Here is a 13,073-nt window from a genome sequence, read left to right on the forward strand (position 1 = left end):
GCTTTAAAGTCTCATTTATTGTATATATCACACATTGTAAAGAATAATCAAATATTGTACTGAATGTTGGAGTCAGGATTGTTAGCAATATATGTAAAAAAAGTTCGCAGAAAGAAAGATAGTATAAAATGACCTTTAATGCGTCTATTGTCCTCTTTGTCTATTTAGGATTATGGGATCCTGTACATTACAGGAAGGAATGTTGTGACTGGAAGACTTTGCAGATTTAAACATGAAAGGTTTTTATCCCTCACAAAGGTTCTTCCAATGTTGACAAAATCCCTTTAGGGATTTACACAGTGTTTTTTTCCTGCCAAGAGATGCAGAAATGGTGAAGACATTTCTGCACCAAAAACTTAACGTGTGCACATATTTTAAGTGTTAATGTTTCTCCTTGTGGACAACGCCAAGTTCACATAGGGAGACTTGTCAGTCATGCAATGCTTCCTGAGGAAATTTAAATATGTAAATATCCTCTTGACAAAGGAAATAAGTGGTGTCTCTTGTGCCACCTATTGGATGAAACCAGGTGCTGATAAAGGATAGCCAGGACCGTATAGAGTGCGTGGAATCCCCCCAAGCACCCCATCTATCATGTGACATGTCGTTTTTGGGGGTCATTTTATAGGTCATGTCAAGAACACAGGTGTAGGAACACAGGTATTGTGCAGTGCCACACTTCTTCCCTTATCTACAGTGCTATACATAACAATAGAGGAAGCTATGTAATAAAGGATGGCGCTATACATAACAATAGAGGTTGCTATGTAATGCAGGATGGCATTATACATAAGATAAGATGCTGTGTAGTGTTGAGCGAGCACTAAAATGCTCGGGTGCTCGAAGCTCGGGCCGAGCTCACCGTGATACTCGGGTGCTCAACCCGAGCAACGAGCCCAATGTTAGTCTATGGGAGACCCGAGCATTTTTGCGGCGGCACCGCCGGCAGTCTGTAGAAAGCCTAAAAAGTGCCCAAAACGATAGTGACAGTGCTCAAAAGACATGGGGACAGCATGGGCATTGCCCCAGGAAGCATTTCTGTCCCCCAGGTCACTGCTGTCAACAACATGGTCAGAGGTATTAAGCCACTTTTACGGGCTCACAATAAAACGTTCAAAAACGAAACTGAAATGGTTTTACTGTGAAATATGTTAAGGAACTTCCTTTCCAGGGTAAAGACTTGTGTATAAGGTAAAATAAATAACCAAAACAAAAAAGCTCCTCCACACCTTGGGCTATGTTCACAAGTAGCATTTTTTATGCGTTTTTGCACTTTTGTATTGCTTTCAACCGTGACAAATGCATTCACCGGGAAATGTCATTTTAACATTTTACAATCTTATCTGGCCATGTGCTGTGTGACACATGCATACAGTGCTGAAAAGACATGGGAACAGCATGGGGAAGACCCCTGGAAGCATCTCTGACACCCACATCACTGCCTAAAAGTGTGCCCATCAGAAGTGATCCTTGCAGCATCAGAAGATGCAGACTTGCAACTATCCCCGTGCAAGTCCTTGTCCGAGGGCAGTGTTCAATTGTACCTCCCCCATTCCTTGCAATACAAGCGCAAGTATGCAGCCTGCCACCCACCCACCCCCAGGCTGCAATACCATACTGCTAGCTTGCTTGCACTTGAAATTGGGCCTTTTAGGCATGTGGAGGCAGACGCCGACCACCATGTCATGGCTGCGTTGGTGGCCTAGTATCCATACTCAGTCCCCAGCCACTCGGTGGCCGGGTGTCCACGCTTGGACCCCAGCCACAATGGGGCGGCTGGGTGTCCATACTCGGTCACCAGCTGCCTTGGGGCAGCGGGTGTTCATAAAGGGTCCCGAGCCACCCCTATTTCTCCTGGGAACTACCCCCACACTTTTCTTAGCCTGGCCTGCTTTAGGTCAGCATTGGACAAGCCCACCAGAGATCCAGACTCCTCCAGAGGGCCCTGGCTTCTCCATCAGGGGAGTTTAGAGTGCCAAGGTGAGGAGCATTGTTACGCTCACGCCCGGACTGACTGGCATGAGCGTGATAAGTGATCCCATTGTACCATGAACCGAGGAGTGCCTGGAGGGGCGTAACTAAGTATCTACCCGATCCGATCAAGGTCGCACGGCGGCTAAGGACTCCATGAACCAAGGAGGAACCGAACAGAGGGACCAGGTGCTACTCCAGGTCAGACCCCGGTCACAGCTGTTGACCCACACCGGGGAATGCAGGAACAAGCAGATTAGGCTGGCATACAGACTGGTGGGTATTGGCAGGCACGGCTGGAGAGCAGGCAGGAGGATACTGGCAAGCACGGCTGGAGTGCAGACAGGGAGGCACTAGCAGGTTGGAGCGCAGGCTGGATAGGGTCCAGTACAGACTGGGATTCAGGAACAGAACCGCAGATGCGGTAGACAAGCAGAGCAGAGAGGAACCACTGGAGCGGTGAGCAAGGCAGAGCAGAGAGGAACCACCGGAGCAGTGAACAAGGCAGAGCAGAAGGAACTGCTGGAGCGGTGAGCAAAGCGGAACAGGAAGGAACCGCTGGAGTGGTGGGCAAGGCAGAGCAGAGAGGAACCACCGGAGAGGTGAGCAAGGCAGAGCAGAGAGGGACCGCTGGAACGGTGAGCAAGGCAGAGCAGAGTGGAACCTCCGGAGCGGTGAGCAAGGCAGAGCAGGAAGGAACCGCCGGAGCGGTGAGCAAGGCAGAGGAGGAAGGAACCGCGGAAGCGGTGAGCAAGACTGAGCAGAGAGGAACCGCTGGAGCGGTGAGCAAGACAGAGCAGGAAGGAAACGCCGGAGTGGTGAGAAAGGCAGAGCAGAGAGATACCGCCGGAGCAGTGAGCAAGGCAGAGCAGGGCGAAACCACCGGACCGGTGAGCAAGGCAGAGCAGGAGGAACCGCCGGAGCGGTGAGCAAGGCAGAGCAGGAGGAACCGTCAGAGCGGTGAGCAAAGCAGAGCAGAGAGAAACCGCCGGAGCGGTGAGCAAGGCAGAGCAGAGAGGACAGGGCTTTGTTCACACTGAACAGACAGGAACGGACAAGCAGAACCAGATACACACAAAGTACTTGCAATGAAGTAGCGAATGGAAGAGTAATGGAGGTCACAGTGGAATAAAAAGACAATATCAATGCCCCTTGGAAGAGTGGTGGAGGTCGAAGTAGCTTAACAAGACGGTTTTAATGCCACTTTGAAAAGTGGTGGAGGTCGCAGTAGCTTAACAAGACGGTTTTAATGCCCCTTGGAAGAGACGTGGAGGTCACAGTAGCTTAGCCAGATGGTTTTAATGCCCCTTGGAAGAGTGGCGGAGGTTACAGTGGAATAAAAAGACCATATCAATGCCCCGTGGAAGAGACGAGGAGGTCACAGTAGCTTAACAAGACGGTATTAATGCCCCTTGGAAGAATGGTGGAGGTCGCAGTGGAATAAAAAGACAATATCAATGCCTCTTGGAAGAATGGTGTATGTCACAGTAGCTTAACAAGATGGTTTTAATGCCCCTTGGAAAAGTGGTGGAGGTCGCTGTAGCTTAACAAGACGGTTTTAATGCCCCTTGGAGAAGAGGTGGAGGTCGCAGTAGCTTAACAAGATGGTTTTAATGCCCCTTGGAAGAGACATAGAGGTCAGAGTGGTTAAACAACATGGTTTTAATGCCCCTTGGAAGAGTGGTGGAAGTTACAGTGGAATAAAAACACAATATCAATGCCCCGTGGAAGAGACGTGGAGGTCACAGTAGCTTAATAAGACGGTTTTAATGCCCCTTGGAAGAATGGTGGAGGTCGCAGTGGAATAAAAAGACAATATCAATGCCTCATGGAAGAGTGGTGGAGGTCGCAGTAGCTTAACAAGATGGTTTTAATGCCCCTTGGAAGAGACGTGGAGGTCAGAGTGGTTTAACAAGACGGTTTTAATGTCCCTTGGAAGAGAGGTGGAGGTCGCAGTAGCTTAACAAGATGGTTTTAATGCCCCTTGGAGGAGACGTTGAGGTCGCAGTAGCTTAACAAGACAGTTTTAATGCCCTTTGAAAGAGACATGGAGGTCAGAGTGGTTTAACAAGACGGTTTTAATGCCCCTTAGAAGAGTGGTGGAGGTCGCAGTAGCTTAACAAGATGGTTTTAATGCCCCTTGGAGGAGACGTTGAGGTCGCAGTAGCTTAACAAGACAGTTTTAATGCCCTTTGAAAGAGACATGGAGGTCAGAGTGGTTTAACAAGACGGTTTTAATGCCCCTTAGAAGAGTGGTGGAGGTCGCAGTAGCTTAACAAGATGGTTTTAATGCCCCTTGGAAAAGTGGTGGAGGTCACAGTAGCTTAACAAGACCGTTTTAATGCCCCTTGGAAGAGATGAGGAGGTCAGAGTGGTTTAACAAGACGGTTTTAATGCCCCTTGGAAGAGTGGTGGAGGTCACAGTAGCTTAACAAGACATTTTTAATGCCCCTTGGAAGAGTGGTGGAGGTCACAGTAGCTTAACAAAACAGTTTTCATGCCCATTGGAAGAGTGGTGGAGGTCGCAGTAGCTTAACAAGACGGTTTTAATGCCCCTTGGAAGAGTGGTGGAGGTCACAGTAGCTTAACAAAACAGTTTTAATGCCTCTTGGAAGAGATGTGGAAGTTAGAGTGGTTAACAAGACACTTTTAATGCCCCTTGGAAGTGTGGTGGAGGTCGCAGTAGCTTAACAAGACATTTTTAATGCCCCTTGGAAGAGTGGTGGAGGTCACAGTAGCTTAACAAGACAGTTTTAATGCACCTTGGAAGAGACGTGGAGGTCAGAGTGGTTTAACAAGATGGTTTTAATGCCCCTTGGAAGAGTGTTGGAGGTCACAGTAGCTTAACAAGACTGTTTTAATGCCCCTTACCAGAGCCATGCAGTACAGTATATTAAAAACATTTTTCCCATTATTGGGGAGTGGGTCTCCCATAGTCTTTGCCTATGCCTTCCAAGCAAAAGCTGCCAAAAATTAGGATGGAGGAACTTGCCATGCTGGCAACACGGACCACGGTCACCCTGGTGGTATAGTGGTGGTGGAGGCTGAGGATAAGGAGAAGTTCAAAAAACAGCCGAAATGGGGAAGCGCATTCCCATGTGTGGGTGTGAAGCGGTGCATGGGAATACACCTCCTGAAATAACACAGTGGATTTGACTTTATGTTACTTTGCTGTCATTTGGGGGTGATGAGAAGTCTGGCCCAATCCAGCCCTTGTTCATTTTGAAAAGGATCAGCTTGTCAGCATTTTCAGTTGACAGGCGAGTGAGCTTATCAGTTATAATTCCCCCAGCGGTACTAAAAACATGCTCCGATAACACGCTAGTGGCAGGGCAGGCCAGGACCTCCAAGGCATACAGAGCGAGTTCATTCCAAGTGTCCAGCTTGGATACCCAATAATTAAAAGGCACAGATGAATCACGGAGGATGCTGGTACAGTCGGCAAGGTACTCCCTCACCATGTTTTGAAACTTTCCACTCCTTGTGAGAGTACCCTGCAGCTCAGGGCCTGTAAGCTGGGAGGGTCTCAGAAAACTGTCCCAGAATGTTGACAGTGTTCCCCTGCCTTGGCTGGATTGGAGTTGCATCTCTCTCGCCTGTACGCTTTGGTTGGTCAACGAACTGTGACCTCTGCCACCAGTGTGTTCAGATGGGAATTTTTTTAACAGTTCTGCAGCAAGGGCCTTCTGGTACTGACCCATTTTTGCAAACCTCTCCACCTCAGGAATAAGAGAGTGAAAGTTGTCCTTGTAGCGGGGGTCTAAAAGTGTCACCAACCAGTATTGACTGTCACCCAACATTTTGACAACGCGATGGTCACGGTTAAGGCAGCGTAACATAAAGTCAGCTATGCGTGCCAGACTGGTAACGGGCAAGAATTCCGTGTCCTCACCAAGATGACGGCTGACCATGCTCTCCTCCTCCTCCTCCTCCCCCCTGTCCTCAGGCCACCCACGCTGAACCAACTGTATGACAGTTGTACAGGTACTACCGTCTACAGCGCATGATACCAGCTCCTGTTCTTCCTCCTCCACCTCCTCCTCCTCTCCCTCATTGTCCCCCAATGCACGTTGGGATGAGATGAGGCTGGGCTGTGTGTAATCGCCCCCTACGGCTCCTTGATCCATTTCATCATACTCTGGCTGCAATGCCTCCTCTTTAATTCTCTGCAGAGAGCGTTGCAAAAGACAGACAAGTGGGATGCTGACGCTAATGATGGCGTCATCGCCACTCACCATCTTGGTGGACTCCTCAAAGTTTGTCAGGATGGTACATATATCAGACATCCAGGTCCACTCCTGAGGTCTTATGTGTGGAGTCTGACCTGAATATCGACGGCCTTGTTGCAGTTGGTACTCTACAACTGCTCTCTTCTGCTCACAAATCCTTTGCAACATGTGGAGGGTAGAGTTCCAATGTGTGGGGACATCACACACCAGTCGGTGTGCTGGAAGCTGCAAACGCTGCTGCAACACAGCAAGGGCGACGGAAGCTGTAGCTGACTTGCGAAAATGAGCTGACAGGCGGCGTACTTTGACGAGCAGATCTGGCAACTCGGGGTACGATTTAAAAAACCTCTGAACCACGAGGTTAAGCACATGAGCCAGGCATGGTACGTGTGTGATCTCGCCTCGCCTCAGAGCCACCACCAGGTTACGGCCATTGTCACACACGAACATTCCTGGATGTAGTTTCAGCAGTCTCAGCCACAGATCTGCCTGCTCTTTCACAGCTGTCCACAACTCACAAGCAGTGTGAGGTTTATCACCTAAGCTTATGAGTTTCAGCACAGGCTTTTGCCGCTTGGCTGAGGCAGTACTGCAGTACTTCCAGCTTGTAACTGATGTGGTGATATCTGAGATGGAGACTGAACATGAGGCGGAGGAGGAGGATGATGCGCAGGAGCTGTACACTGTGGGGGCAACTCTGAATAACATAGCGCCCGCAATCTTCGGTGTGGGGAGGATGTTTTCCGTCCCAAGGTCCGACTGGGTCCCGGCTTCAACTATGTTTACCCAGTGTGCCGTCAGGGAGATGTACCATCCCTGGGCACAAGCACTTGTCCATGTGTCCGTTGTCAGGTGGACTCTCCCAGTAACTGCGTTGCTGAGGGCATGACAGATGTTTTGGGACACGTGTTTGTGTAGTGCGGGGATGGCACACCGGGCAAAATAGTGTCGGCTGGGGACCGAGTACCGAGGGACGGCCACCGCCATAAGGTTGCGGAAGGATTCCATCTACACCAGCCTAAAAGGCAGCATTTCCAACGCAAGCAGTCGTGAAATGTGCGAATTTAGGACTGTGACCTGTGGGGCGTTGGCTGCGAATATACTCTTTTGTTCAAAGCTCTGGGATATGGACAATTGAACGCTGCGGTGGGACGTGGATGTGGACGTTGATGCTGTTTCTTGAGAAACTGCCATAACAAGTGAAGACTGAGAGGAGGGGGCATCTTTGCATGCAGTATGGACAGGGGATTGCATTGCACGCACAACAGGCGGTTCTATTACACGCACAACAGTGGAAGAAGCAGTGGTGACACTCGCTGACACTGGTCGTGGACCCTGGGGTTTGCCCCACAAAGTCAGGTGCTTTGCTGCCATGTGCCTGATCATGCTGGTGGTGGTCAAGCTGGTAGTTTTGTCACCCCTGCTGATGCTGGCATGGCAGGTGGTACAAATGTCTTTTTTGGGGTTATCAGCAGAGTCTTTAAAGAAATTCCAGACTCTTGAAGACCTACCGGTTGTACTGGCAACGTCCCTCGTGTTGGTGTTACGGGGATCTGTTGCCAGCCTTCTGTGTGCGGCCACCACACTGCTTCTTCCTGCCTGTTGGGGTACTCTGCCTCCCTCCCCCTGTGTGCTGCTGGCCTCGTTCTTCATGTCCTCCTGCCACGTTGAGTCAGTTACTAGATCATCCACCACCTCTTCCTCTTCCACTTGCGCACCACGATCCTCCTCCTCACTGCGTGGCAATTGTGTCTCATCATCGTCCACCTCTTGTGACAAATTGCCAGCGTCGACTTCCTGTGGCCGTGGCTGTTCAAATATTTGGGCATCGCTACATGGGATCTCCTCTTCCACCACTTCAAGTGGAGCAGACGAGGGGCACAAATATGGAAATGGACCAGTGAACATCTTTTCAGAGTGTCCAAGTGTGGGATGAGTTGCTGTCTGACGACACTCGGCATGGTGGGTGGAAGGAGCATCAGTTGGAGGAGGAGTATGCGGTTGAGACTCAAGGCTACTAAAACTTGACCGTGTGGAAGACAGACCGGAGGTGGTGATGCCCAGGTAGCTGGAAGTATTATCTGCTATCCAATTAATAACCTGTTCACACAGATCAGTTCGCAGTACTGGTGTTGTAGTGTGCTTCCTTAGTAATTCGGTCAAGAATTGGGAGCGAGAAGATGTGGCTGTTGGTTGTGGCACATTTTCACCTTGGCCACGGCCCCGTCCTCTACACGCACCATCACCAGAACGTCCAGTTCCACGTCCCTTGCCACGCGCCTTGCAGATTGTAAATGTAGTAAAATAGCTCACACTTGCACTATCAATGGAAAAAGAGTAATAAAAAGGAGATTAGAACCGTGGAAGAGGAAAACCACAGTTCTATTTCTGAACACTGAGCGAGACACTCAATTTTTTTATTTTTTATGTAAAAAAGGCAAAAAGGTGGACAATATAGAGATTTGACCCATGTAACTGCAAAACCACAGTTCTAGTTATCTGGCCTACACCAGACTCTTTTAAACAGATATATTTGTGTCTGAACAGTCAGGGAGACACTATTACTGGTTTTTTTTTACGGTAAAAATGCCAAAAGCAGGATAATGCAGAGATTTGAACCGTGTAACTGCAAAACCAAAGTTCTAGTTATCTGGCCTACACCAGAATCTTTTAAACAGATATATTGGTGTCTGAACAGTCAGGGAGACACTATTACTGTTTTTTTTTTACGGTAAAAATGCCAAAAGCAGGATAATACAGAGATTTGAACCGTGGAACTGCAAAACCAAAGTTCTAGTTATCTTGCCTACACCAGACTCTTTTAAACAGATATATTGGTGTCTGAACAGTCAGGGAGACACTATTACTGTTTTTTTTTACGGTAAACATGCCAAAAGCAGGATAATACAGAGATTTGAACCGTGGAACTGCAAAACCAAAGTTCTAGTTATCTGGCCTACACCAGACTCTTTTAAACAGATATATTGGTGTCTGAACAGTCACAGACACACTCAATTTTTTCTGTGAGGGGGAAATACCAAAAGGTTAATAAGACGCGTATTTGTACAGTCTGACTGAGGGGAAAAAAAAATACAGGATTTAGATGAAAAAAAGGATTCCTGGCTAGAGATGAGCGTTGTTCTACTCGAACTGTTCGCCAATCTCAAATTCGAGCTGTTTTGGGCGGTGTTCGAGCCGGTCGGCGAACACGAACAATTTGAGAAAAATTCGGCTGTTCGAGGTTATGTTCGATAACTGTTCGTGCACCAAAATCATAACTGGATTTTTTCTCAGCAATGATGAAAATTAATGTTAATACGCAGTTTGAGTGTACAGCGGGGCGGGGGGAGGGGCAGGGGATGGATCTCTGCAGGAACAATGAAGATCTCCATTTTTTTTTCTCTTTCCCGCATTTGCAGTGGGGAGGTGCAATCTGTCAGCCTATCAGCAGCGCACACACGGAGCGAAGTGCTTTTTTTCACACAAGCAAGGGCATGTGTGATTGGCAGTGTATGTCACATGTCCTTGCCCTATAAGACCAAGCCATTTTCCCCGTCGCCACCATTTTCTCACTGCTGCAGCTGCGTGTTAGACGGCACCGCTGTTGCTGTGTGCGATATACCTTGTTAATTTCAAGCCAATTTTCGCACAAATATACAGATAGCTTGGGAGTAGGGAATAGTTGTGATTGCAGTCCTTTTAAGGACTAGGTTACAGCATTTCCTATGACTTTTATCAGGCAGGTCTGTGCTCTTAAATAGATAGATTGTGGGAGTAAAGACTAATTGTAATTGGAGTCCTTTTCAGGACTAGGTTACATCAGTTCCTATCAGTTTTTGCCAGGCAGGTCTGTGCCAGTGCTGTGCAAGTTTTTTTCACAGCATTTGGCTGAATCTAGCAAAGTTAATCCTTTTTGGCCTATTGCAGAGTGTGTTAGTCAGTGGAGTAGCCTATCTGTGTTGCAAGATATACCACCTGTGTATAGAATACCAATTTTTTTACTGCACCTAGTGAAGTAAAATCTTTTGGGCATAGCATCATTCTATTAGTCCATCTATACTGACCTCCATCAGGTTGCAAACTGAATATAATTTTTTTCTGCATCTAGCTCTGAAAAAATATTTGGGCTTCTAGCAGTGTGTGGGACTTGGTCTATTAGTCCATCTATACTGACCTCCATCAGGTTGCAAATTAAAAATAATTTTTTTCTTCATTTATCTCTGAAAAAATATTTGGGCTTCTAGCAGCGTGTGGGACTTGTTCTATTAGTCCATCTATACTGACCTCCATCAGGTTGCAAATTAAAAATAATTTTTTTCTGCATCTAGCTCTGAAAAAATATTTGGGCTTCTAGCAGTGTGTGGGACTTGGTCTATTAGTCCATCTATACTGACCTCCATCAGGTTGCAAATTAAAAATAATTTTTTTCTGCATCTAGCTCTGAAAAAATATTTGGGCTTCTAGCAGTGTGTGGGACTTGGTCTATTAGTCCATCTATACTGACCTCCACCAGGTTGCAAATTGAATAAAAAAATTTTCTGCATCTAGCTCTGAAAAAATATTTTGGCTTCTAGCGGTGTGTGGGACTTGGTCTATTAGTCCATCTATACTGACCTCCATCAGGTTGCAAATTAAAAATATTTTTTTTCTGCATCTAGCTCTGAAAAAATATTTGGGCTTCTAGCAGTGTGTGGGACTTGGTCTATTAGTCCATCTATACTGACCTCCATCAGGTTGCAAATTGAATAAAAAAAATTTCTGCATCTAGCTCTGAAAAAATATTTGGGCTTCTAGCGGTGTGTGGGACTTGGTCTATTAGTCCATCTATACTGACCTCCATCAGGTTGCAAATTAAAAATAATTTTTTTCTGCATCTAGCTCTGAAAAAATATTTGGGCTTCTAGCAGTGTGTGGAACTTGGTCTATTAGTCCATCTATTCTGACCTCCATCAGGTTGCAAATTAAAAATAATTTTTTTCTTCATTTAGCTCTGAAAAAATATTTGGGCTTCTAGCAGTGTGTGGGACTTGTTCTATTAGTCCTTCTATACTGACGTCCAGCAGGTTGCAAATTGAATATAATTTTTTTCTGCATCTAGCTCTGAAAAAATATTTGGGCTTCTAGCGGTGTGTGGGACTTGGTCTATTAGTCCATCTATACTGACCTCCATCAGGTTGCAAATTAAAAATAATTTTTTTCTGCATCTAGCTCTGAAAAAATATTTGGGCTTCTAGCAGTGTGTGGGACTTGGTCTATTAGTCCATCTATACTGACCTCCATCAGGTTGCAAATTAAAAATAATTTTTTTCTGCATCTAGCTCTGAAAAAATATTTGGGCTTCTAGCAGTGTGTGGGACTTGGTCTATTAGTCCATCTATACTGACCTCCATCAGGTTGCAAATTAAAAATAATTTTTTTCTTCATCTAGCTCTGAAAAAATATTTGGGCTTCTAGCAGTGTGTGGGACTTGGTCTATTAGTCCATCTATACTGACCTCCATCAGGTTGCAAATTGAATAAAAAAATTTTCTGCATCTAGCTCTGAAAAAATATTTGGGCTTCTAGCGGTGTGTGGGACTTGGTCTATTAGTCCATCTATACTGACCTCCATCAGGTTGCAAATTAAAAATAATTTTTTTCTGCATCTAGCCCAGCCAATAGTTTTGGCCTAATACCACAGTTTGGCCACTCAGCTCTGCTCGGTTACCATCCATTGTTTTTTTGTGCAAACAACTCCAGAGTTGTGAATTAGTTAACCACCAAAATGAGTGGAAAAAGGCCTGCTGCTGGTGGAAAGGGGAATAGGCGTGTTGGGAAGGGGAAAAAAGGTTGTGTCCGTGGGGTAGGTGCAGAAGAAAGACCATCTTCCAGCCAAACTAAAATGTCTACTTCTTTTAGCGGACAATGTGATAAGATCCCTTTCTTACGGCCACGCCAATCGCTACAAATTCCAGATGAGGCACAAAAACAGCAGGTGCTTCAACGGATATCAAGTGCTCCTTTAAGTGGGCTCTCCTCCACATCAACTTCAACATCACAAATACTCCAGTCCTCAAAGGTGTCACCCAAATCGCACTTGCTTCCTCACAGCTCCCAAATCTCCAGCTGCCCGTCTGAGTATGAGGTAGAACAGATGGTTGAGTCTGCAGAGCTGTTTACTCATACTATAGCCTGGGAATCAGAGGTCGACTCCAGCGCTTCTGTGAATCCAGACGAGGAAATGATCTGCACTGATGCCCAGAATCTTTATGAGTCGGATCCAGGACCAGACGCAGAAGGTTCTGACCATAATGTAGACCCTCATTCCCAAACTGTAACTCCTGTTGGTGGAGACAATGAGGAAGACGATGATAAGACTCAAATACCTGATTGGAGCGACAACTTTAGTTTTTTGTCAGGGCAGGAACAGGTTGGCTCTGAGGACGACGGGTGTGATAACGCACAGGGTGATGATGATGAGGTCGGAGATCCCACTTACTGTCAACCCACAGTCAGCCAAGAGATGAGGTCAGCAGAGGAGGTGGAGGAAGATGCTAGTGACGACGAGGTCAGGTTGCACCTTCCTGGACAGAGACGTAGTACTGGAAGCACGTCAACAACTGCATCCTCAAACACAACTCTGCCTCTCACCACAAGTCGTGGTGGCTCTTCAGGTCGCATGGGTGCTAAGCCTTGCATAGCCTGGGCATTTTTTCAGATCGATAAAGATGACCCAACTCGTGTTATCTGTAACATTTGTCAGCAAAAGCTAAGTAGAGGCCAAAAAATACATAGTTTGAGTACTTCATGCATGAACCGGCACATGGACATGAAGCATAAGTTGCAGTGGGAAGCTCAGTGTGCTACAATGCGGTCTAGCCGGCCGGGCCAACCA

Source organism: Phyllobates terribilis, unplaced genomic scaffold (genome assembly GCF_046119375.1).
Source record: "Phyllobates terribilis strain yellow unplaced genomic scaffold, ASM4611937v1 Scaffold_11__3_contigs__length_659146591, whole genome shotgun sequence".
In the NCBI taxonomy this organism is placed as follows: domain Eukaryota; kingdom Metazoa; phylum Chordata; class Amphibia; order Anura; family Dendrobatidae; genus Phyllobates; species Phyllobates terribilis.